We start from the raw sequence: 27,217 nt of genomic DNA on the forward strand, positions 1-27,217 counted from the left end.
TATCACATTTTGTTTGTCCATTCATCTGTCCACGGGCACTTGGGTTGTTTCCACCTTTTGGCTCCTATGAATAATCTTGCTATGAATATCGGTGTCCATATACTGTTTGAGCCTCTATTTTTTCAACTCCCTTGGGCATGTACCTTGGCATGGAATTGCTAGACCACATGCTGGACCATAGGATATTCTTCCCATTTTACAGATAAGAAAACCAAGGCCGATGCAAACTATTGCATGTGGAGTGGATAAACAATGAGATCCTGCTGTATAGCACAGGGAACTATATCTAGTCACTTGTGATGGAACATGATGGAGGATAATATATAAGAAAAATTATATATATACATATGACCGGGTCACTTTGCTGTACAGCAGAAATGGACAGAACATTGTAAATCAACTATAATAGAAAAAAATATTAATTAAAAAAAAAAAGAAAACCAAGGCTCAGAAAGGTGAAAGGACTGGCTCCACTCTAGAGAGAGTGTAACCTGGGACTGTCTCACTCTCAAATCCATGCTATTTCTGGCACACTCTCCTGCCTCAGAGCTGAGAGGTGGAGCTGAGATGCCGGTAGATGCTGGGGCATCAGTAAGTGCAGTCAGGGGACCCTCCAAACTATGTCTAACATCTATTCCCTTTTTTCCATTTCCACTGCCACCATCATGATTTAAGCAATGATCTGGTCTCACTGGGATCAGCCTCAGGCTCCAGTCTCCCTGCCCCCTGACCTTGGCCTCCATCCAGTTCTATCTTACAAGGACACAGATCAGATGGAATTATATCACTCCCTTGATTAATGCCCTTTAAAATTTTTTTGTTTTAATTTTTGGCGATGCCCGTGGCATATGGAAGTTCCCAGGCCAAGGACTGAACCCATGCCATGGCAACAATCCAAGCCGCTGCAGTGGTGACGCCTTAATGCACTGCACAAGAAGGAATCCCTCTGGTGATTTTTCATTAAACTCGGGACCAAATTCTGGGGCTTCCTGATCCCATCTGCTTCTCTAGCTTTACCCTATATACTCCTTCTCCTGCACGAGACGCACTGATCTACAGTCTGTCTCCTAAACCGGCAAAGCCAGTTCCTGCCGCAGGACTTTTGCCCATGCTCTTCCTTCTGCTGGGAGCCCCTTCCCACACACTTACTGCCTGACTAGCCCCTTCTCAGCCCTCTGGTCTCCTGTTTAAGGATTACTCCTCAGAGGGCTTCCTCTGGCCATCCCACCTTCTTCTCTACAATGCCTACAATGACAGTTCCTGATTCCAGAAGAGCCCCTTTCGGCCAAGAGTAAGCGCCTGTCCTTCAGATCCAGCCCACACAAAAGAGGGACCTGGATTGAGTCACTTGGGCCACCAGCCTGCATGGAAGGGAGTCACATCTACCCTTTAATCTAAAGGTGCCTTGGAGTTCCCACTGTGGCACAGTGGGTTAAGGATCTGGCTTGTCTCTGTCGTGTTGCCAGTTCAATCCCCAGCCTGACGTAGTGGGTTAAGGACCTAGTGTTGCTGCAGCTGTGATGTAGGTCTTGGACATGGCTCGAATTCGATTCCTGGCCCAGGAATTTCCAAATGCCAGGGGTATGGCCAAAAACGGGCAAATAAATAAATAAAGGGGCTTCACGCCCCTCCCTGGCCCTCCCGGCCACTCAGCCGTCTCAGAAGAGATTTCTGAAGTCCAATCTCACCAGGTCTCATCCTGCTTAAACTCTCCATGGCTCCCTGTTGCCCTCAAGGGAAAGCCAGGCATTTGAAGCTACTTGGGCCTTGCTTCTCCCCACTTTCAGCCTCAACTCCTCTCACCTTCCCCAGCAACCTAAGCCCCAGACAGAGCAGCCACAGAGGGTCTGCAGTGTTCAAGTCCCTGTTACACTGAGGATCAGGGTAGCAAACATGTCATTAAGGACCTGACCTGGTATTGAATCCACCCCAAGGCAGGTGCCTAGACCAGCCCCCAACAAGGCCACCAATAATGTTGTGAATACCTTGGTGAGCTGGCTGACAAGCATTCTGAGATGGTGCAAACGAAATGCGAATCAAGGGCAAAATGAGAGGACAAGCCTTGCAAAAAAGCTACAGGAAGTCACCAAGTTGAGGACAGTAGCATGGGAACCTCGCAGATCCACGCTCGGTCCTGGGCCCTGGGGACTGGGAGGGAAGGAGAGTGGACAACCATCCAGGGAGAGAAAAACGGTGAGGGAGATGTTGAAAATGAGGCAGCTTCAATGGAAAACGATTTAGCATGCCTGACGAGGGAGAGAGCCCCTGGGGGAAGGCCTGGGCTCTGAAATCAAGTGCAAAGTGAAGGATGCGGCTGAATTGGCCTGAAAAATTATACCTTTTCCAAAATCTACATTTGATTCCATTTTTGGTTTGCTTTAGAATTGAAACAAGAGGGAGTGGAGAAAAAGAAACTCTCGTACACTCTCGGTGGGAAAGTAAATTGATGCAGCCACTATGGAGAGCAAGACGGAGATTCCTTAAAAAAAAATAAAAACAGAATAACTATATGATCCAGCAATCCCACTCCCAGGCATCCACCCAGAGAAAGGCATAATTCAAAACGATACACGCACCCCAATGTTCACTGCAGCACTATTTGCAAGAGCCGAGATGTGGAAGCAACCTCAATGTCCCTCAACAGAGGAGGGGATGAAGATGTGGGACATAAATGCAATGGACGATTATTCAGCCATAAAAAGACTGTAGTAATGCCATTTGCAGAAACGTGGTCGGGCCTAGAGATGATCACACTCAGTGCAGTCAGACAGAGAAAGACGAAGAGCATATGATACCAATTATAAGTGGAATCTTTAAAAATGATACAAATGAATGTATTTATAAAACAGAAACACAACCTCTTATTTAAAGAACAGAAACAGACATAAGAACACACTTATGGTTACAAGAGGGGGAAGAGGGAAGGGATAAATTAGGAGTTTGGGATTAACAGATACAAACGACTATATACAACATAGATAAGGCGGTCGCTGCTGTGGCACAGTGGCTTAAGAATCTGACTGCAGCAGCTCGGGTGGCTGCTGAGGCACAGGTTTGATCTCAGTAGGTTAAAGGATCCAGCGTTGGTGCAGCTGTAGCTGGGATTCAATCCTTGGCCTGGGAACTTCCATATGCCACAGTATGGCCATTAAAAAAAAAAAAAACAAATAAAACGGAAATTGGACCCTGTCACTTCCCTGCACAAAGCTCTCCAGGGGTCCCCTCCGCTTTGGGGGATTCTGACCTCCTTGCCTGGCAACAGGCCCTGCCCACTTCTCCAGTGCAGTCACTCACTCCAGGGCACCAGCTCCTGCCACACTGGCTTTTCCTCGGCTCCTTCCTGCAGGTCTCTTGCTTCCACCCATGATGCTCCTCGCCTCATGGATCTCCTGTATCCCCTCTTCCCTCAGGACTAGGCTTGTTTCTTTCTTTCATTTTTTTTTGGGGGGGTAGTTTTTTTGTGGGGGGGACACGCCTAGGGCATATGGAAGTTCCAGGCTAGGGGTTGAATTGGAGCTGAAGCTGCCAGCCTACACCACAGCAACAGCAACACGGGATCCAAGCCACAACTTCAGCCTACACCACAGCTTTTGGCAATGCCAGATCTTTAACCCACTGAGCGCGGCCAGGGATCAAACCTGCATCCTCATGGATACGAGTTGGGTTCATTACCACCACCCATGACGGGAACTCCAGGACGTGGCTTGAATGCAGCTTCACAGAGAAGACCTTCCTGGGCCGCAGTCTGAATTGGGTGCTCCCACCCCCTCTATTTTAGCGGCCTTGTTACAGTCTGTTGCTACACGTCTGCAGGTGCATTAATGTATTTATTGTCTTCCCTTCTAGACTGTAAGCACCACGAGGGCAGGGGCTTTGCAATCACAGCCAATACTTATTGAGCAATTACAAAGCCTCAGGATGCACTTGCAACATCATATGGAATCCTCACAATAATTCTGTGGCTAGACACCATCTTACTCTTCATTTTATAGACATGGCCCAAAGTCTTAGCACACAGGACACTGAGAGTAAGGGGCAGAGCCAGGACTGAACTCAGAGCCCAGGCAGTCCCCATGCTCTACAGTGGAAAAAAAAAAAATTGTGTTTAGGGAAATAACAATTAAAAACAAAAACAAAACCAGGAAGGCTGGCCCAGAGCCCATTCTTTTATGCACTGGACTCCACTGCTTGTTTGACTTCACCATTGCCTGGCACACAGTAAGTGCTCAATAAATATGCAGCAGATGAATGGCCCTAGATGAAGTACACCAAGGGCTGAGAACGTGTGTGCCTTTACTAAAAGAATGGGAATGCTGGACAGAGCACAGCTGCATTGTTCAAAATAAAACACAGAGACAAAAAGATAAAGATGACAACATCAAACTATTTGGAGGAGGCTATAGCCCAACTGCCCATCTGTTCCCTGTGCCACCCTGTCCCCAACGAGTGTAAGCTGGCAAATGCCAAATCAATATGTAGTACACCTGTACTGTTGTATGTCAACTATATTTCTTTCTTTCTTTTTTTTTTGGTCTTTTCTGGGCCGCTCCCACGGCATATGGAGGTTCCCAGGCTAGGGGTCTAATCAGAGCTGAAGCCGCCGGCCACAGCCACAGCCACAGCAATGTGGGATCCAAGCCGCATCTGCAATCTACGCCACAGCTCACGGCAACGCCCGATCCTTAACCCACTGAGCGAAGCCAGGGATCCAACCCGCAATCTCACGGTTCCTAGTCGGATTCTTTAACCACTGAGCCACAACAGGAACTCCATATATTTCAATTTTTAAAAAGTGTAGGAGTTCCCTGATGGCCTAGTGGTTAAGACTCGGATCACTGCTGTGGTGCGGGTTTGATCCCTTGCCTGGAAACACACACACACACACACACACACACACACACACACACACACACACGTGTAAAGCCCAGAGAGTTTCATCTTGTTAGAACTGAAATCGAGCCCCTCTTTAATATGATTTACAGACAAGGAGGCAGCCACCCAGCCTTGCTGGAGAATGATGGCTTTAAAACCTGACAGCATTTCCCCTCAAGGAAATGAACTGTTTAGTCCTGCAGGAATCATTTTCAAAGCCAGAGAACCTGGTTCAAGCACCGCCTTTAGAAGAAGCTCATCACGCCCCCTGACAGCCACCAACCAGATGGCTGGGCTGCCTTCCCCGGGTGGAATAGGGGGCCTGCTTCACACAGCTGTCCAAGCTGCGGGCTGAAATGAAGATGCTGGAATCCATCCTCTCTGCTCTTTCATCCACAGCCTCTGGGGCCTGCGGTCCAGAGTCAAGTGTGGGGTGAATGGCGGGGGCTGCGGCAGGTGAGGCCTTGCAAGCAATTAGCTCCCGTGCCCAGACACTTGCTCCTTTTCATGTGCCTAATCTTTTTACCAGAAACACTCCGGATTTTGTTTTGAGCTGTGCTGGAAGCATCACCGTTTCAGAGGGCATTGGGAAGGCAGGTGTTTTCAACACCAAGGTCCCCTTAGAGAGTGGCCCCCATTCTGAATTAACCAGTTCCAGAAACACCACCAGGCTACTAGAGAGAATGGGCAGTGTTAACAGGGCGCTCCTAGACAATAGGTTAAGAGAGAATTAAAGCAACCAGAGATAAAAATAGGTGAGTTGAACTTCATCCAAATTAAAACACTGGGCATTAGGAGTTCCCTTGCAGCCTGCAGTGTGTGAAGTATCCCGCATTGTTACTGCAGCAGCTCCAGGCACTGTCGTGGCCCAGGTTGAATCCCTGGCCCAGGAACTTCCACAAACCATAGGGGTGGCCAAAAAAAAAAAGAAAGAAAAAAGAAAAAGTTGGACATCAAAGGGCACCCTCAACAGTGTAAAAAGGCATAAAATGGGAGACTATATTTTTGAATTACATATTTAATAAGGAATTGATGTGCAGAATAGACAAAGAACTTCTCTACAGCTCAACAACAACAACAAAAAACAATAACTGGATTTTAAAACAGGCAAAAGACTTGAATAGATATTTCTCCAAGGAAAATACACAAATAAGCCAAAATAAGCCCATGAAAAAATGCTCAATATCATTAATCATCAGCAAAATGCAAACCAAAACCACATACCTACTAGGATGTCCACTACCAAAAAGAAATAGAAAATAAGGGTGGATGAGGATGTAGAGAAACTGGAACACTTGTGCACTGCTGCTAAGGATGTAAAATGGTACACGCACTGTGGAAAACAACACGGCAATCCCTCAAAAAACAAAAAAACTAGAATAAGCATTTTCATATCTGGATACACATCCAAAAGAAGAGAAAGTAGGAGCTCCCTTAAGGCTCAGCGGGTTAAGGATCCAGCATTGTCACTGCTGTGGCTCCCGTTACAGCAGTGGGATGGCTTCCATCCCTGGCCCGGGAACTTCTGCAGGCATCAGGCATGGCCGAAAAAAAGCAAAAGGGGAGAAACAGTAGGAGCTCAAATAGACATTTGGGTGCCAGCGTTCACAGCAGTGTTATTCACAATAGCCAAAAGGTAAAATCAACCCAAGTGTCCACTGATAGATGAATGACTATAAACAAAACATACAATGGCATATTATCCCGCCTTAAGAAGGAAGGAAATTCTGACATATGCGACAACATGGATGAACGGCAAGGACTTTGTGCTAAGTCAAGTAAGGCAGCCACGAAAGGACACGTGTTATCTGATGCCACTCACAAGAGGCCTGATAGCGAAGTCACGTTAATTAATGGAGACAAAATAGAAGGGTGGTTTCCAGGGACTGGGGGGAGGAGTCAGTGGGGAGTGAGAATTTGATGGATACAGAGTTTTAATTGGAGAAGCTGAAAACGTCCCGGAGGATGGGGCTGGGGTAGCGTAACCATGGAGATGTACTTAATGCCCCTGAACTGTACTGTGGTTAAAGTAACAAATTTTATGTCATCCATATTTTATCACAATAAAAACTGAGCCACGGGATCACCTTTGACATTGCCCTCCTCCTCAGCCCCAGCAGTGTCACACAGAGGCCACAAGACTGTGGAGAATGGGCCTCTGGGCGTCTTTGCCGTTTCCTATCCTCTCTCCCATTCATGTCCCTTCTTCAGTCTCGTTCTCTGAGTTTCGGGAGAATTCTTCTTTAATTCGCCAAGTCAGTATTCAGTATTTTGTGGTACCTAAATTCCTATCACTTTCTCCATGACACTTTAAAAATCTGATCATCATAATTTTCACCCCCAGGAATTTTTTTCTGATTCTCAGATTAGTTCCTTTTCATGACTGCCTGACTTTGTTTTTCAGAGGCTGCGTCCTCTCAAATCTCACTAAGAAGATAAAAGAGAGCTTGTTCCCCCCCAACCCCCCCAACATTTGTCTCTTGGTCTTTCTAGTAATTATGATTGAAGGGAGATAGTTGCTTTAATTCTTCCAGGCATATCCCCCCTCCTTTTTTTGATCTACTGAATTATGTCCATACCTCAGGTAGTTTGGTTGTTTCTTTATGGCCACACTTGTGGCATATGGAAGTTCCTGGACCAGGGATTGCCTCAGAGCCACAGCTGCAGGAATGCCAGATCCTCTAACCCACTGTGCCGGGCCAGGGATGGAACCCACACCTCCACAGCGATCCAAGCCACTGCAGTCAGATTCTTCACCCACTGCGCCACAGCAGGAAATCTTATTCCAGGTAAGTTTGCTGTTTGTTCCTTCTTATGAGACTGCTGGGTTTGGTGAGTGTAGTGGGTGGTGATGGTGATGATGGGGGTGATTATGGTGATGGTAGTGATGCTGGTGAAAGTGATGGCGGTGGCGTTGATGGTGACGGTGGTGGTGGTGGTAGTAGTCTCATCCCAGGGCCCTGTCAATCTTTACTGATTATCTGCAGAGCAGCCTCACCCTGAGAAAGGAAAGGAAAGGTTCCTGAGAGCTGTGGTCAACTGGGGTCTCTCTCCAGCTGGGCTTGGCCAGCATGAGGGCTATTCCCATCCCTAAAAGTCGCCCAGCCCAGCCCAGTAGTCCCCATCCTCTTACCTCCACAGAGCCCAGCCCTGGGTGGGAGGACCAGCTACATTGTGCAATCACAGACAAGCAGGGCCTGAAGGGAGTTCCCGTCGTGGCTCAGTGGAAACAAATCTGACTAGCATCCATGAGGATGCAGGTTCGATCCTTGGCCTTGCTCAGTGGGTTAAGGATCTGGCATTGCTGTGAGCTGCGGAGTGGGTCACAGATGCAGCTCGGATCCCGCGTTGCTGTGGCTGTGGCGTAGGCCAGCGGCTACAGCTTTGATTCAACCCCTAGCCTGGGAACCTCAATATGCTGTGGGTGTGGCCCTAAAAAGACAAAAAAAAAAAAAGGCAGGGCTTATAGCAGATCAGTCCTGGAACAAGAGGCCCTATGGGACAGACAATGACGTGGCTGGGGGTGCAGGGAGGGCTTCTTCTGGAAGGGGCCGGGGGTAATAGAAAAAGCACTTGTCCTAGCACCCACTGGCCTCCATTAATATCCCAACTTTGCCATCACAAGACCTTGGGCAACTTGCTTCATCTCTCTGAGCCTTCATTTCTTTGACTATAAAATGGGACTAGTAAAGCACCCCCCCGCCCAGGCCATGTTGTGAGGAGTAGAAAATGGGATGATGCAGGTTCTCCACATGTGCTGCTTCCCTTTCCCTCTTTCCACAAGTCTCTGTCCCAAGCAGGAAGCTGGGCCTAAAAGGCAGTTTCAGTGTGCGACTCCAAAGCCGAGATTCCTCCCAGACACTCTCAGGCAGGTGGAATTGGAGATGGGGTATAGTGTGGTTAGAGCATAGGCTTTGGCCGCAGACCAGCCCTGAGCGCTGCTGACCAGCTGCGTGACCTTGGCCAAGACACTTTCCCTGTTGCACCTCAGCTTCTGATGCATCATTGTGATAATGATGAGGACGCCATGAAGCTGCTGTGAGTGGAAACGGGGCCAGGGAAGCACTCACTGAACAGTGGTTGTCAGGGATTTGGGCACCACTGAAGAGGGTTTGTGTAATGTGGTTTGAACAGAAAGCTATTATAATGCTTGCTGTGTCTGCTCACTGGCCAGTAACCAGCCCGCATGACTGTTTCTTGCAAGAGGGGTTGCCAAGGGCACATGTCCACTCTCTGTCACCGCCCCTGGTCATCTCAGCCCCATTTGGAGTGGGCATGAAAAGGCCTGGAAAGGCTGAGTTAACAACCCTTGCTTAGTCATCTTTGACCATCGCACAGTTGGAAAGGAGGGAGCTGGGGGCATTGCTTCCATGTTGTTCTATATTTACCCCCCATCGGCCTGTCTGTGGCACTGGGTGTGTGCTGATCCCTGCCCAGCGCCTCCCTGGCTCCCAGGGGCGCTGTTATCACAGGACACAGACACCTTATCTCCTGGAAGGCTCAGGCAGCAATCTGCTTTCAGGTTGAAACCTCCACAAATCAATTTTCAGATGCTTTCTACGTGACAGCCTGTGGCTGCAGCCACCTCCCAGGTCCCCTCGACTTTGGTCTCTGCCCCTCCACTGTGGTTCAAAAGAACTTTTGGAAAACTTTTCTTTCCCTCCAACAAGGGAGGCACTCAGTCCATGTCTATCGAGTCTTAACACTAATAAGATACATATAAGGACCCTGCTCCTCCTGGACCTGATAGCGAATGAAATAATGATGTGTTAGTGAGCGCCGCCATATGAAGAGGTGGGTTGAAAGATAATAAAATGGGGATCGCCTTTGGATAAGGTGGAATCCATACAATGTAGCCGATGCTCTGGGGTCCCCCAGAGGTTCCCCCCAGGGGAGTAGGATGGGTGCCCAACTGGTAACTTGGTGAATCCCCTCAGGCTTGAATTCTCCCCCCTCATCCTGATGGCTCAGAAGTTTTGATTGGCATCCTAGGGGCAGATCCTTATCTCAGGATATGTTGTCCAGTCCGTTATGAGTTGAATTATCTCCCCATAAAGATATGTTGAAGGAGTTCCCGTTGTGGCTCAGCAGGTTAAGAACCTGACTAGTATCCATGAGGATGCCAGTTCAATCTCTGGCCTTGCTCAGTGGGTTAAGGATCTGTCATTGCCCCAAGCTGAGGCATAGGTTGCAGATGCGGCTCAGATGCCCTGATGCCGTGGCTATGGCAGAGGCTGACAGCTGCAGCTCTGATTCAAATCCTATCCCAGGAATGTCCATATGTGGCAAATTCAGCCATAAAAAGAAAAAAAAAAAAGGTATGTTGAAGTCCTAACCCCCAGGACCTCTGACTGTGACCTCATTTGAAAACAGGGTCATTCCTGATGTAATTAGTTAAGATGAGATCATTAGGACAGGCTCCAGTCCAATATGACCGGTGTCCTTATAAGGAAGGGAAATTGGACACAAGGCAGACGTGCACCAGGAACAACCATGTGAAGATACAGGGAGAGGACAGTCATGTGGTGACGTAGGCCAAGATCAGAGTCACGCATCTGCAAGCCAAGGCATGTCGAAGATGGCCAGAAACTACCAGAGGCGAGAAGAGGCAAGGAAGGCTTCGCCTCTAGAGCCTTTAGAGGAAGATGGCTCTGCAGACACCTTGATTTCAGACTTTCAGCCTCCAGAAATTTGAGTCAACCATTCTCTGTTGTTTTAAGCCATCTATCATGCACCAAGTACTTACTGAGTAATTACTATGTGCAGACACTGCGCTAGATCCTAGGGACACATTTGGAGGCCTGGAGGCCAGGGTGGGGGCTAAGCTAGTGAAGGGCCTGGGGCAGAGGTGGCAGGACCAGGGCATCATCACAGAAAGGCATTTGTGGGTGAGGCTGGAACCAGAGGTGGGAGAGGGGAGGACCCACTCCTCCGAGATGGACCAACCTGGGGGGGGGGCGGGCTGTGAGATGAGACTTCTGGGGCAGCTCTTTCCTAGCCTTTTGGCTGTGGTGATCACTAGGGTGTTTCTCTGGATGGACACAACAACGTAGATGTGTTTTCTGCTCCAAGAACCACATTCCTGTCCAATAATTAGACCTCCCTGAGAGGTTGCCCCAGATGTCACTGGAATTTGGGGCATCCCCAAAACACTCCATTCACATTTACCAAGGTGTTACTAGAACCCAGACGTCACCCGGGGCTCCCCCAGGCCCACACGTGGGCCTTCTGTTTGCAAGGCACACGCGTTTGCCCCAATCCCATTCCCTCACTAGACGCCATTCTCACACGTTTTACTGCATGCCTTGCCCAAGTGAAAGCATCCAAGGTTAAGATTCCTGGCTTCCTTGGGTTATTGATATTAGTCCAGTTCCCTATTTATGTGGAACAAAGAACCCCCACACTTAGTGGCAACAAACAACCACCATTTAACACTTTTGTGGGTCAAGAATTCAGACAAGGCACATTTGGGTGACTTATCTCTGGCTCCATGATGTCTGATGCCTGAGGCTGGAATCATCTGGAACCTTCTTCACTCACCTGTTCTGTGCCTGGGCTGGGATGACTCAAAGGCTGGGCTCAGTTGGAACTGACAACCCAAGCATCTCCACTGGCTTCTCCATGTGACTTGGGCTTCCTCACAGCATGGTGGCCTCAGGGTAGTCGAACTTCTTACATGGAAGGTCGTTCTCTAAAGGGAAGGGATCCAGAGAATGAGGTGGAAGCTGTATGGCCTTTTAAGACCCAACCTTGGAAGCCATATAGAATCAGCTCCACTGGACTCCATGGGTCAAAGCAGTCCCAAGCTCTTGGAGATTCAAGAGGAAGGACATGGAGCCTATGCACATAGACAGAGACCCCTCCTGTAGAGGAGAACTGGCAGAATCTGCCACCATGTTTCAAAACCACCAGTCAACTACATCCACTAGGTAGGAAACTAGACTTCCGTTAGATCAAGGGACACCTCACTTGACTGACAGCTCTTGGCCCTCCTCTCAAACACAGGCCGAGGGTCCAACCTCTTGCTGTGAAAAACCAGTCTTTCGTAGCCTGTCCCAGCCTGTGTTCTAGCATCCTCCTCTGCCCATGTGAGCTCTGCCTGAGATGGCCAAATGCTCTCACACGAGGGTGCCACCCACTGGCCAGCACGGGCCCAAGGACCTGTGACCCTCAGTGGGTGCCTTGGAGGCTGATGGCTCCTGGAATTATTCTTCCAGAGGCTCAGCTCCCTAAGGGGACAAAGAAACTCACCCTCCGCCCCCTAAGCTCTGGATCCTCAGCCTGAGGACGATGCCCCCAACCTCCGCAGATGACACAGCCATCCTCCTCCTTCCCTGAACTCTGCTCCCCTGGAAGTACACAGATTCCCCAACTGGAGCTTCAAAGCTGGGGGATGGAGTGGCCCTAAGCACAGGAATCGGGAATCAGAGCTGCTTGTGATTCTCTGGAGTCCTCGCCCAAATTCATAACTATTCACAGGCACCCACAGCTGAGCCCTGTCTGCACCCTTGAAAGGGCTGCCTTTGAAGCCAGCAGTGGCGCACCGAAGGGCCGCCCAGTGGGCACCGCAGCCAACAAGGGGGATACAGGGGCCACCCAGGCTACACCTGGAAGGGCCAATCTGTTGTTTGTTTGTTTGTTTTTTGCTTTTTAGGGCCTCACCTGCAGCATATGGAAGTTCCCAGGCTAGAGTTCAAATTGGACCTACAGCTGCCAGCCTACACCACAGCCACAGCAACGTGGGATCCTTAACCCAATGAGCAAGGCCAGGGATTGAACCTACATCCTCATGGATACTAGTCTGGTTCGAAATCAACTAAGCCACAACTGGAACTCCCTTGACAGTTTTAAATTGTTTTGTCCCCACCCCCCACCAATGCCCCTGCCTGACTATGAAGGCATTCTTGGTCTCCAGTGAGGACTCAGGGGGACCCTGACAAACAAAGATGGGAGACTGGATTCTGTTACCATTTAGTGGTTTTAAGAGGGCCGCTCACACTACCTGCCACCCTGACTTGCCTGCGTCCCATGGTGGGTTGCTTGAAGGTTGGGCTCCTGGACAGGAATGAATCCTAGGGGGATCCGACAAGTCAAATTCACAAGTGGACAAGCTAACTGGCACCCTGTCCTTGGACTCTTTAAATGTGCTGCCATTGAAAATATAACACATGGTGGATTTTAAGACACATCCTGAGTTCAGAGAGTTGACAGTGAAACCAAGTGGAATTGGTGGAATTCAGGACACAAAAAATTAAAAGCACTTCCTGGAATGGTAACAGCTGTTCCCTCTGTGCGCAGTGGCCTGAGCTCACCTAGGTGACGTCTGTTTACTCTCAGAACTCAGCTTAGATGCCTCCTCCCCAGGGAAGATGCCTCAGGACACTGGGACCCTATTCAGGGAGCACAAAAATTGCAAAATGATGGGCCAGGGGTCCGTCTGGTCAAGAGATGTATTTTGTTTGGCCCATGTAGGTTTTTTTCTCTGTTTGTTTGTCTTTTGGATTTTAGCTTGCCTGTTTGTTTTTTCTTAATTAGTGGCTAACTTTTAAAAATCAAGAGAGGAGTTCCCTGGTAGCCTAGTGGTTAAGGACCCAGCACTGTTAGTGCTGTAGCTCCAGTCACTGCTGTGGCTCGGGTTTGATCCCTGGCCTGGGAACTTTCACCTGCCATGGGCATGGCTGGAAAAAAAAAAAATCAGGAGCGTTACAAAAAACTCATGAATATGGCTTTTCTTTAAAAAAAAAACAAAAAAAACACAAAAAACTGAAAATATGGCATCACTGGGCCTGGGTCCCTGCTTGGCCTTAAGATATTTGTATTACGACCCCTGCGTCAGGCAGTGGGCCCACTGAGGGTTTTAAGGAGGGTATGGCAGGAGCTTCTGAAAGCAGGGGCTGAGGTATGGTGCTGATTTAACGGGGAAAGACTGATTGGGCCAGTCAGAAGCTGCCAGAATGATCCAGGCAGGACATTTCAGGGAGGCCTGAACCAGGCAGAGGCTGAATGGAGAGGTGGGGGTCTTGGCAACTGGCCAGTCCCTGACCAGTCAGAACAGACTGAGACAAAGGAGATGGGAAGGAGGCTGAGTTTCCAGCCTGAGCACTGGGACCAGTGGCTGAGAGTGGAGGAGGCTTCAAGGTGGTGATTAGGTTGCACTGCCAGGGTTGGTAAAGGTTTTAACATCCAGGTTCTTTATTCTTAGTCTCAGGTCCCATTTAAGGCAGGCACACCTTCTGGGGTCAGGTGGGGTCTGGTCTTGGGCCAGAACCCCATGGTGAGGCCAAGGATCAGGCTTAATGTCAAGAAGAGCCATATCTAGGCTTTTAGGTAAGACCAGTTCACAGTCACCCGAACCACCTGGTGGTAAAAGCGAAAGTAAGCTGTGAGTGCCCATGGCCTGCACTGGGGCCTGAGGCCTTTGCAGGGAGAGGTCTGGGCAGAAACTTCTTTGCTTTGGGGCATATTGATGCAGAAGGCTCTTCTCTGAAAGCCTTGTATGGGTGTGTGGCGGGTGGGGGGGTGGCTGCCAGTCCCACCCTCTTAATCTCTCCCCTTCTCCAATACATGGGTGGGGAGGCAGTACTAGTAGGGACACTTGCAGGTGAAAGTGACGGAAACCCAAAGTAGGAGAAATTATTTTTCGGCTGACCTAAATAGGAAGACCAGAGATACGTCTGGTTTCAGGCACAGCTGGATCCAGGGCTCAAATGATGTCAAGAGGATACTGTCTCTCTGTCCCTCTTTTAGCTCTCCTCTTAGTTAGGCCCCTCCAATAGTCACTCTATTGCTCCATGATCCTGACCTGCTGATAGGTTCCCAAGAGGAAGGAGGCAGAATCCCACCCCACCCCCCCAAATAAGGCTGTTCACCTTGGAGCCCTGCTGTGGACACCCTCTCCTGGAATGTGGAAGCTCAAGGTGGACAGCGAGAAACAATGGCCTGCGGAAAACAATTGCCTGCATTGATTAACCTCCTACAAGGATTAATTGCCCTCTGTCATGGGACCTGACCCCCACCCCTCCCTTTACCTTTCCTTCTTCATTGTTCCTGACACAAGTTCCAGCATGAACTCCAGATCCTTTATAAGCCTAGCACCGCCTCACAGTCAGAGCTGGTGCCATCTTGAGCTCAGCCCATGCCCCTCTGATGCCTTAGTAATTCTCTTTTGCTTTACTAACTTGGCCTCGCACGTTCCTCCCTCAGCAAACCTAACACCTACAAGCTTTTTGATCTCAGGTGAAGGAAATGCTTCTATCTGGAGAATTCCAGCAAACATCCCAGGCAGGACGGATGCTCCACGGCCTCACTTTGGTTATATGGGCCCATCACCAAGCCAGTCATTCTGACCCTAACTGTTCAGGTCACTTATCCAACCCTAGCATCAGGGATTGGGTGAGCACCATCCTGACCAAGCAGACTGAGAGTGGGGAAGAGCGGCTGCACAAAGGAAAATCCCCAGAGGAAGGGGACTGGACAGAGGGCAGTCCACCGAAAGGCATTTGCCTCTCAACCCTGAGGCCAAGGGCAGGGGGACCTCCCTTTTCTGCCCAAGGAAAAGGAGCGTGGGAATTTCTCCCCGACCATCTCTAGCCGCAACCAACGACCTCCTCTGTGCTCAGCTAGACCCCTTTTCCCTATCCCTAAAGAAAAGAGGGGGGTACCACTGGGTAGCCAGGGATCACCCCCTTAGCTCTGCTCACACCTGGTTTACATCACCGCCAGAGAACTAGGGAAGGAAGCAATTTGAGTGTGTTAAAGTACATAAGGAGAAGCATGAGGAGTTCGGTCACAGCTCAGCGGTAACGAACCCGACTAGCATGCATGAGGATGTGGGTTTGACTCCTGGCCTCACTCAGTGGGTTAAGGATCTGGCATTGCCGTGAGCTGTGGTGCAGGTTGCAGATGAAGCTTGGATCCTGAGTTGCTGTGGCTGTGGTGTAGGCCGGCAGCTACAGCTCTGATTCAACCCCTAGCCTGGGAACCTCCATATGCCATGGGTTCGGCCCTAAAAAAGACAAGACAAAACAAAACAAAACATTAACCTTGTGAGTGGAGACTTTCGAGTCAGAGGGGACTAGATGTATTTTGGTCAGAGGGTTGAGGAAATTCCGGACCACTAATGTTATCTGCTCAAAAGTACTTTGACTCTTTGCTTTCTAGGTCTGGGGTTGAGAAAATAGTTAAGAGTTTGGTTTCAGCTGCTGCCACATTCTGAGTAGGCCCTGAATTACACAACCACATTTGTCCTGAGCCCAGTGGATGGCAAATGCCTATAACGGGCTGGGTAAAAGTGTTTGAAGTTGGTGTGATACCGAGTAACATGAGAAGGGGGACTGAAAGATGGGTGTAAATATTATCCCTGAAAGCTCACTTTAGGAAAGTCCTGCATAAATCCATTTTCCAGAAGGAAGATGTTTGCAATCTCTTTTTCCAACCTGGGGTAAGTCAGTGCTCCAGATGGGAGGAAGCTGCAGGTTCCACAAAATGCGTTTGTAACCTGGGAAAGACACGTGGAGGTAGCAATCCTCCAGACGGCTTGCCCTGCTCCCACCTTGCTTAGCACGGGAACTTTAGAAGCCAAGACTTAGGAGTTCCCCTTGTGGCTCAATAGGTTACAAACCCGACTAGTATCCATGAGGACGTGGGTTTGATCCCTGGCCTTGCTCAGTGGGTTAAGGATCCGGCCTTGCTGTGAGCTGTGGTGTAGGCCAGCAGCTGCAGCTCCGATTCGGCCCCTAACCTGGGAACTCCCGTATGCTGCATGTGCGGCCCTGAAAACCTGCAATCAAAACCAAAACCAAAAAAAAAAAAACCCTGCAATCAACCTACAGTCCCCAAAATGAAAGGAGGTGGGTCAAACCATCAGGTTGATTCATCTGATGAATATTTATTGAGTGCCTTTTATGTACCAGCAGTTATCTCTAGGCAGAAAGTTTTTTTCTTTTTTAGAATTTGTGTTTTCCAATGAGCCTGTATCATTTTTATCATCAGAAAAAAAATTAATGTTCATTCAACAAGGATCAAATCAACAAGAGGAACTCATGCTCTGAGAGTGGTCTGGCAGCATGCACTAGTTACCTAGTGCTGCGTAACAAATCACCCCACACATAGTGACAGAAACTAACAACATTCATTCATTGTTATTTTCTCTCGTGGTTCTGGAGATTGTGGAGATTGTCAGGGATTATAAGGAGCCAAGAAGTACATTTAACCTGGATGGTCTAACTGTCCCCAATGTGCCCTAAGACCACATGGCTTCATGCAGCCACAGGCTCCCCAGCCTGTAGAGTTACCTTCCTGACTGAATGGCAGTAATCTCCAGTATCTATAAACTCAGGGCCTTTGTGGGTTGGCTGGGAGCAGGGGCCCCAAGTTCCAGACAGTGCTGGCCTTCTGTCTTGGTCAGGAACAGGTCAGAGAAGATAATGATATCTCAGTGTCTCTTGCTTGTTCATTGTTTTGGCAGGAGAGCAAGTCCCCCAAACCACAGAACCAATCACACACAGACATTTTAACAACTGAGCAAAAATTAAAGAAAAACTAAAACAACTTTCCCTTAGATTTACTGAACCACCTCTAATTTGCCAAGTGCTCTCACACTCTTGTTTTCATTTACCTTCCCCCAAACCCTGAGTTCTTAGTCTCTTCATGGCTGACAGAAATGGAGCCGCAGAGAAGTCTGGGAACTTGCTCAGCATCACATGGCTCAGAAATATCAGGAATGTGAAAATGGTCTTTGGAAAACAGTCTGGCAGTGCTTCAAAGAGTTAAATCTAGAGTTATCCCATGACCAAGCAATTCCACTCCTGAGTATACACCCAAGAAAAGTGAAAACATGTGTCCATACAAAAACCATTACATACAAAAATTTTTACTCTCAAGAGATATCAAAAAAAATGTTTTAGGAGTTCCTGTTGTGGTGCATCAGAGACAAATTCAACTAATATCCACGAGGATGCGGATTCGATCCCTGGCCTCACTCAGTGGGTTAAGGATCTGGCGTTGCTGTGAGCTGTGGCGTAAGCCGGCAGCTATAGCTTTGATTCGACCCCTAGCCTGGGAACTCTCATGTGCTGTGGATGAGGCCCTGAAAAGAAAAGAAAAAAAAATTGAAGTATGAATCATGAACAATCAATGTTTGTTCAACTAATTTAAAAAGTGAGAAGAAAAAAAACCCTGTTACACAGGAGTTTCTGCTATGGCGCAGTGGGTTAAGAATCCAACTGCAAGTAGCTCAGGTTGCTATGGAGGTACAGGTTCGATCCCTGGCCCAGTGCTGTGGGTTAAGGATCTGGCATTACTGCAGTTGTCTGGTAGGTTGCAGCTGTGGCTTGGAGTCAATCCCTGGCCTGGGAACTTCCACATGCCTCAGGTACGGCCATAACAAAAAAAAAAAAAAAAAAAATAGGTAGAAGTTCCCCTCGCGGCGCAGTGGTTAACGAATCCGACTAGGAACCATGAGGTTTCGGGTTCCATCCCTGCCCTTGCTCAGTGGGTTAATGATCCGGCATTGCCTGTGAGCTGTGGTGTAGGTTGTAGACTCGGCTCAGATCCCGAGTTGCTGTGGCTGTGGTGTAGGCCAGTGGCTACAGCTCCGATTGGACCCCTAGCCTGGGAACCTCCATATGCTGCGGGAGCGGCCCAAGAAATAGCAAAAAGACAATAAATAAATAAATAAGTAAGTAAGTTAAGTTGACTGTGGTGATAGTTCCACATTTCTGTGAATATGCTAAAACCCAGTAGATCGTACACTTTAAATGATGAATTGTACAACATGTGAATTATATCTAAACAAAGCTGTTAAAAAATTGTCAAAGCCAAGACCTACCATATGAGCTTTCAATGATAACTTCATCACTTCCTTCCAAACACCATGCTTAGCCTCCAAAGTATTAGCACAACACATGGATTGCTGACTGTGAGCTGCAGAGGTGTTTGCCTGCATGACGAATGTCCACAAGCACTAGTGTTAGCAAATTTTCCCAATGTTAGCAAACAGCCTGATTAAATAACCTGGGCTGGGAGAAAAGATAGATGCAGAAAGACTGTAACCAAGCATTAACCAAATAGCAGGGGAAAAGATAGTAACTGAAATACTCTTTTTTTTTTTTTTTTGGTCTTTTCTGGGGCTGCACCCGTGGCATATGGAGGTTCCCAGGCTAGGGGTCTAATCGGAGCTGTAGCTGCCAGCCTGCAACATAGCCACAGCAACTTGGGAACTGAGCCACGTCTGTGACCTACACAACAGCTCATGGCAATGCCGGATCCTTAACCCACTGAGCGAGGCCAGCAATGGAACCTGCATCCTCATGGATGGGTGCTAGTCAGATTCGTTTCGCTGGACCACAATGGGAACTCCCAGCCTGGCCTTCTAAACAGAACCATTTGCCCCTTACTCATTTGCTAAGTGCCTGGCCCTGGCTAGATGGGAACTCCATGATGCAATCATTTAAAAAATGATGTTATGGAATTCCTACGGCAGCTTAGTGCTAAGGAACCCAGCAGGCATCCATGAGGATATGGGTTCCAATCCTGGCCTCACTCAGTGGGTTAGGATCTGGTGTTGCTGTGAGCTGTGGCGTAGGCCGGCAGCTGCAGTTCTGATTTGACTCCTAACCTGGAAGCCTCCATATGCCACAAGTGCGGCCCTGAAAAAGCAAATAAATAAATAAAAATTAAAACTAAGAAGTGATGTTGTACTAGATACCATCTCAAAGGCCATCGGCAGAGAACAGAGGAAATCAATGATAGTGTGTCCGCCCACTGCAGTACCACAGGGCTGCTTAAAGATGGAGGCATCTCCGTGGGAAACAAAATGGAAGGATCCAGAATTGTACTGATGAAGGTATAAAACTGTGTGCACAGGATTCTTCCACTTGGATAATTTTACATACACATATGTGTGCACATAATACATACAAACATATCAGCTCACACAAATATACTTAAATATATATAGTACAAATATTTGAATACAGGGGCAATACTCATAATATTTAGCAATTGGTAGAGCAGGGTTAGCACGGATGCTGGCAAATCCGCTCCATTGCTGCATCCCAGTTAATGGATGAATATATTAGAATATTTTTGGAAGGTAGCAGCGATTGTGGATTAATTATGGAGCATTTGACTGAATGCAAGATCGTATCCAACACTCAACCCTTACAGCTAAACAATAAGAAAACAAACAACCCGATTAAAAATGGGCAAAACATTTGAATAAACACTTCGCCAAAGATGGCAATTAAGCACATAACATCATTCATCATTGGGAAGATACCAGTTAAAACCACAATAAATAGGAGTTTACTAAACCATGCAGCAGGTTACAGATCCAGCATTGTCACTGCAGTGGCTCAGCTCGATGCTGTGACACAGGTTCTGTCCCTGGCCCAGGAACTCCCATATGCTGAGGGTACGGGCAAAAACAAAAACAAAAAGCAGCCCACAGAAATACTGTCACATGCCCACCAGAATGGCTTCGGTTTAAAGGGTCGACCACACCAAATTGGTGACGATGTGAAATAACAGAACTCACTCGCACTGCTGGTGGGAATGTAAAGCGGGGCAGACACTTTGGAAAACAACTTGGCAATTTCTAAAAAATTTAAATATATGCTTATATGATCCAGCCAATACATCCGTAGGTCAAATCTACTTAATACAAATGAAAGCCCAAGTTTATACAAACACTTCTACACAAATGTTCATAACAACTTCACTTGTTACAGCAAAAACTGGAAACATTACTACTCACTATTCAGTTCAGATAAATAAACTGTGATCCATTCATATAATGAAATACTATTCAGCATCAAAAAGGAGTCAACTATGGATACATTCAACAACACAAATGAATCTCAAAATAATTTTACTGAGTGAAAGGAGCCACAGCTCCAAATAGTATATACTATATGATCCCTTTACATAATGTGATGAAAAATGCAAACTATTCTATAGTAATAGAAAGCAGAACAGGAGTTCCCGTCGTGGCGCAGTGGTTAACAAATCTGACTAGGAACCATGACGCTGCGGGTTCGGGTTCGGTCCCTGCCCTTGCTCAGTGGCTTAATGATCCGGCGTTGTAGGTCGCAGACGTGGCTCGGATCCTGCGTTGCTGTGGCTCTGGTATAGGCTGGCCCCTAGCCTGGGAAACTCCATGTGCCTCGGGAGCGGCTCAAGAAATGGAAAAAAAAAAAAAGCAGAACAGTGGTCACCTGGAGTCAGTGCAGAGGCGGTGGAGGCGCGCTCGCACGGCACGCGGGGCAAGTGGATTACAAAGAGTCATGGAACAGTTTGTGGGGCAGTGGATATGCTCATTATCTTGATTATGGTTGTATACAAATGTCAGGACTCACAATTGTACAGCCTGTGCAGTTTGTTATATATAAATTTCTTCTCAGTAAGACTATTTTTAAAAAGGCCAGTACTTACAATAAAATCCCATATTTGTTGTAGATGGAAAAGAAAGAAAAAAAGATCTATAATCCACTCCCAAATGTTAATGGGGATTATTCTCTCTAGATGGGATTATGATTTCATATCTTCTGGGGGAGGAATTTGTTCTGGTTAAATTCATGTACTAGTTTTCCTGCAGTTGACATACACTGTACTGCTTTCATAATATGAAAATCCACTTTGACAAAAGTGTGCTCTCTCCTATAAAGGAAACACCTTCCAGCCTTTATAAATTGGGGTAAAACCCCCGAGCTAAGGTGACATCTGTGAAGTGCTGGCCCTAGGGTGGCTGGAAACTCCTACAGCACAGCATCACACCCTTGAGGTTTGGGGTTAACCCTGCACGGACTACCCCTTCTGATCCCAGCGCCCTCATTTCCCACTCCCCCTGCCTTCCACCCTGTGGTTGGTGGAAGCGGGGTGGACTCCACCCCCATACTGGGCACATGACTTGGCCCTCACTAATCAGGACAACCTGCCCCTCTGGTGGCAGAACTAGTGCAGGGACCCACAGAGGGATTTTCAGGAACTCAGGGAAAAGGCTCTCTCTTCTGGGATTCCAAGCTAAGTGGATGTAAGTCTGAGGCTGTCCCATGGAGGGTGGGAGAGACTGGCCACCTGGGGAAAGTCTTGAGAATAAAACCAACATGGAGGAAATATGGAGGAGAGATGAAAGGAGACCAGTTCTTAATATTGCTGTTAGAGCACCTGGATCCAGCTGTACCTAAAAGCCACTTTCTGTTATATGAGCCAATGAATTCCCTCCTTTGCTTAGGTGACTGCCTGGTTCTGAACTCCCTGTGCTGAGCCCAGGTCAGCAGGTATCCTCACACAGGGATCTTAATCCCTGCACCCCTCAATGCCTCATCTCCACCCTCCCTTTTAAATGATTATGGCTGCTCAGTGGAGTCTGCATGAAGAGGGAGCAACTAGTCCCTCTGTCCCTACAGCTTAGTTGGCTTCCCTTATTCCTGTTGTTCAGAGAATTCGGAGGCTCTGGAAGCCAACTGCCTGATTTTAATCCTTGATCCACCAGTTCCCAGCTATGTGACCTGGGGTATGTTTCTGGTCCTTTCTGGCCCTCAATTGCCTCAACTGTGGTGACACCACCTACCTGGTAGAACCCTTGGATTAAGCGACATAATAAGTGATCACTCAGTGAATTTATTATCATCACCTGCTGAACATAAACACATCCCCAAATACTGCTTTTGGATCTCATTACAATCATTTAGCATTAGCTTTATTTTGACCGCCACTGGTTGTTTCTAAGCAGTCTAAAGGAGTGGTCACTTGGGGCTCCCAGGGTTTCTGGGACCCAGTCTAGGACACTTACCACCCTCTAGTCTAACTATCTGGCTCCAGGTCTGTCTCCATCAGGCTGCACAAGGCAGGTGGAATCTTCCTCTTTTGTCTCAGCACCCAGCACAGAGTATAGCCAGTGCTTGCACTCCAAAAGATTCTGGAATAGACTGAGGTCATTCAGGAAGGCAGCTGGGACCAGGCAGAGTCTAACCACTACCCCTCCCTTGGTTGTCTCATCAACTGGTTTGCAAGCCTGTTCCGGAGGCAGAGAACACCACGGAAGAGGAACCAACCAGGAACACCCTTCTTAGAAACCATGACATTTCTTTCAGGAGCACACTTGTTTTTCATACCAGTCAAGCTGTCAGATTAAAAATGACGGGTCATTTCCTCATTTTTCAGCCCATGTTCATTAGCGACGTTCTGGATTCATTTCATCCAGGAGCACATTGCCAGGAAACAAAACCACTGGGGGAGGAGGAGGAGAGCGAGGATTTAAGGATAAGAAAAAAGAGAATATTTTACACTGAGCTAATTCTACCCATTGACTTTGGGGGGGCGGATGGACTGGGAAAGATGGCCAGTGTGCCCTGGCCTGCTCTGTCCCACTGTCGACACTTTGCCATGTGAGAAGCTCTCCTCCAAACCGGGTCCTGACTCAACAACCTCGGCACCCCCTTCTTGGCCTGAGCCATTTCCTCAAATAAAGCCCCAGCGAGAAAGGGGAACGGATGCAGTGTTCATCAGGGTCACAGCATGAGCTCCTGGCCTGAGCTTTGTCCTTAAATCTTCCCAGTGCTCCTAAGAGGTCGGGGCTGTTGGCTGTTCTGTGCTCCAGATGAGCAAATCACGGAGGCGCGATCCTTGCCCAGGACATACAGGCAAGGAAGAGTGCTGTTGACCCAAAGGCCCCACTTGTGACCACCATGCACTGTGGTCCATTGAAAACACTGACCAACACCACAGGCCCTTTTGGGGATTGGGGGGGTAGGGTGGTTAACACCCACCTCCCCTCAGCCCAGCCTGCAGCCCTTCATTCCTGACAGCGTGGCTGAGACTCCGGTCTGGTATCTCTTAGATTAGCCCCCAGCTATTTTTATTCTGCCCTTGCTTAGTGGAAGAAACACAATTTGGGCAAACTCACAGGCAGGGCCCCCAGGAGACCACCATTCGCCAAGGAAGAAAACAGAGCTTATTTTACATTTTACTATCTTATTTTTTTGAATCTTTTTTTTCCTTAGAAGCATCTCCAAATTGAGTCACGGTCCCAGATTGCCTCCAGCAAGGCCTTGCTGGCACATAAACGCACCTACACCCACGTGTCCAAAACCCAATTCCTGATCTCCTTCCTCCTTCAGTCACTTAGGCCAACATGTCATAGTTCTTTGCTCTCCATCCTTCAAGAATGATAGCCCTTCCTTCAGGAAACCTTGTCTGGTTGGTTTTCTCTTCAAAATACATTCAGAATATGACTCTCTCTCACCACTATGTAAGTCCTGCCATCAGCCAGGTACAAGCCACCATCACCGCCACCCGGACGGCTGCCAACTGACCTCCTAACTGGTCTCCCTGTTCTGCCTGTGTCCCCTTCACATTGTTATCAACGCATAAATCATATCAAGTCGCTCCTCTGCTCAAAAGTCCCAATGGCTCCCCATGTCCCTCAGAGTACAAGGCCAGTCCTTCCAGGGACCTGCAAGGCCATTCGTGATTTTGTCCTTCACCGTCTCTCTGACCACCTGTGGTCCTTCTCTCTCGATCTTCCCACCCTGCCCCAGCCACACTGGCTCCCTTGCTAGTCCCCAGACATGCCAGTCACACACCAATTCTGGGGTTTATCCCCCATGTAAAGTAATTCTCCAACACCAGCTGGGTATCCAACAATTCAGCTCAATTCTGACACTACCCACTTGAAGGGAGCAGCAGATGCCACAGATGGAGGGCTCAGTCCTCCAAGATGGCCTTGCCCACCCCCCACTTCAGGCTAATTGCAAGTCCAGGCTGTTACCTGTGCTTCTGACCAACAGGCTATAGATGGGAGGTGCCCATGAACCCCTCTTCCTGGGGTTTGACTAATTTGCTAGAGCAGCTCACAGAACTTAGAGAAACATTTTGCTTAGTAGGTCACCAGGTTATTATAAAAGAATATAACTCAGGAACAGCCAGATGGAAGAGATCTACAGGGCAAGGGATGGGGAAAAAGGGCGGAGCTTCTGTGTTCTCCCAAAGTGCACCACTCTCCCCAGTCTCCATGTGTTCACCAACCTGGAAGCTCTGAACTCCATCCTTTTGGGGTTTTATGGAGGCTTCATTAGATCATCGGCCATTGGTGATTGAGCTCAGTCTCCAGTCCCTTTCCTCTCCCTGGAAGTTGAGAGGTAGGACTGTAAGTTCCAACCCTCTAATCACGTGGCTGGTTCCCCTGGCAACCAATCCCCACCCTTAAAGATCTCCAAAAATCAACTCATGGACACAACAAAGGACAACTTTATCACTCCCATTGCAGGAAATTCCAGTGGTTTTACGAGCTCTGTGCTGGAAATCAAATATATTTTATTTATTTAGAAACCAAATATATTTTATTATAAACCACAATCTCACAGATGCTCCCACCTGTGCTCTAGCTGGTCCCTGTGTGGAACCCTCTTCCCTCAGGGGTCCACTCTGCTCACATCTTAACCTCCTTAATGAGGCCACCTCTGACCTTTCTACTTAATATTGCAAACCTGCCCCCACTCCCTACACCTTCACCTTCTTTGCAAATTTCTAATTTCCCATGGAGTTACATTTCACAAAATATTTATTTTCTAACATAATGAATGATTTATTTAGTGTGTTAATTTTTAAATTGAAATATAGTTAACAATATTATATTATTTTCAGGTGTAGAGCACAGGGACTCCATATTTTTGCAGATTATTCTCCAGTATATTATTGCAAGATAACGGCCATAATTCTCTGTGCTAAACAATATATCCTTGTTGCTTATCTATTTTATACATAGTAGTTTGTATCTGTGAATCCCAATCCCCCAATTTGTCCCTCCCTTTTTCCACTTCCCTTTGGTAACGACAAGTTTGTTTTCTAGTACATTTATTTTTTATCATCTGTCCACCATCTCCCACATACTGCAAGTTCCATGACGACAGGGAATCTTGGGTTTGTTCACTGAGTATCCCTAACACAGTACCTGCCACAAGTAGGTGCTCAGGAAATACTTGAATGAACTATCACTTGAAGATAGTGAGGCAGAATATTAACTCAGGTCGTCAGTGTAGTAACAGGGCTTCAGTGCAGTCTTTGATATGGTCATTGATTAACATTTGTGGTTTAGGGCTCCAGGGAGTAACATCCCCACAGGCCCTGTTTACTACAGGGAGTGCACCTATGCCCAGATGGACATTAATCCCTAATCCCCTGTGACTCCATTTACCGGAAGAAAAGGGCAAAGAAACCATGAGACCTACACCCCTAAAATTGGGTAAGGACTGATATAGGTAATTGAGCAAAGCCAAAGGGAGAAAACCACACCTTTCTGGACCCCACATTGGTGCCCCCCATCTTTAAGAGATAAAAATCCCCATAGGACAGTAGAGAAGGGGGGCTCTTCTTCCTCCTCTCAGCAGTCCTAGGAGCTTTTTGCTTTCCTTTAATAAAGACTTGCTTGCTTGCTGCCTGTGTGTTCGCGGAGTTCGTTCTTCAACTGCATGAACAAGAACACGGATTCTGGTAACATCTCTCCTGCGTCGGTTGTGCTTACGCTTTTAATTCCTTGACTGTCAGCTAAGCAAAATGGAGAACCCAAGCTTTGTTTATTGTTTAATACTGAAAATTAAGGTCATTTATGAAATGTCTTCCAGAAACTCTATAGGTAAGCTTTGTATGTTTGCGTGTTTTTACAAAATCTGGTATCTGCTTAAAAAAAAAATCCATAGCATTTCATATGGAGGGATGAAAATGGTTCACACACAGTAAGACCACAGAGCAAATGTGAGCACTGCCCCCTCCTGGTCGAGCGTGGGGATGCGGCCTTCCACACCAACAGCCCCTTGGGGACGACTTAGGACCTGATGGCTGATTGGGGTTGCAAGATATGCTATTGATGACATTTCAAAATGGGTCAAATTCAGCCTTATTTTGAGAAGGCAGCAAGGGAAAGAGGAATAAAGTGTCAAAGGGAGAATTTTTAGGGAGTACAGTGCCCACGCATTTCCATAATGTGAGGAGGATGTTGACAATTAGTGGGAAGGAATAAAGAAAAATGTTAAGACAAGAAAATCCTAACATGATCACATCCATCTGCTGCACTTACAGCTGGAATCTGAGTGGGAATTTCCCATCTGTGCTTTATTCTCAGCTTTAATTCGACTATAAATAAGACTCACACGTGCACAACTTGCATGCACTGAGTGTCTTCTGGGGCCAGAAGTTGCTTAAGGATGATATATATAAAGTGTGTATATACACTTTAACTCACTACCTACTCATTAGTCAGTCTGAAGTGTGCAGCCAACCTCGTGTAAATTGGTCCCAGGACGATCAGGCCTTAACCTCTCGGACATCTAAACAGAACACCCAATGC

At 47.7% G+C, this 27,217-nt stretch overlaps 1 protein-coding gene across 4 annotated transcripts in view; it reads right to left on the reverse strand.

Annotated features, from left to right (window-relative positions):
* Positions 1-5,874: 5,874 nt before the first annotated feature.
* The window catches only part of BNIP1 (BCL2 interacting protein 1), a 35,436-nt gene continuing 14,093 nt past the window's right edge, over positions 5,875-27,217 (reverse strand). The window contains exons 6-9 of one of the 4 annotated variants that reach the window (XR_014831528.1): positions 24,901-24,999; positions 19,440-23,103; positions 18,701-19,148; positions 16,740-17,959 (exon numbers count right to left, since the gene is read on the reverse strand). The gene's annotated coding sequence lies outside the window, so the exon portion shown is untranslated. Of the gene's footprint in view, positions 7,872-11,412; positions 11,564-16,739; positions 18,465-18,700; positions 23,104-24,900; positions 25,000-27,217 lie in introns of those variants that run through there. The other 3 variants (XR_014831531.1, XR_014831530.1, XR_014831529.1) reach the window with 3 other exon arrangements.

Source organism: Sus scrofa, chromosome 16, assembly GCF_054392235.1.
Source record: "Sus scrofa isolate SSC_HxYL_T2T_F1_AM1 chromosome 16, Sscrofa_HxYL_maternal_Yorkshire_Landrace_v2.0, whole genome shotgun sequence".
NCBI classification, from domain to species: Eukaryota; Metazoa; Chordata; class Mammalia; order Artiodactyla; family Suidae; genus Sus; species Sus scrofa.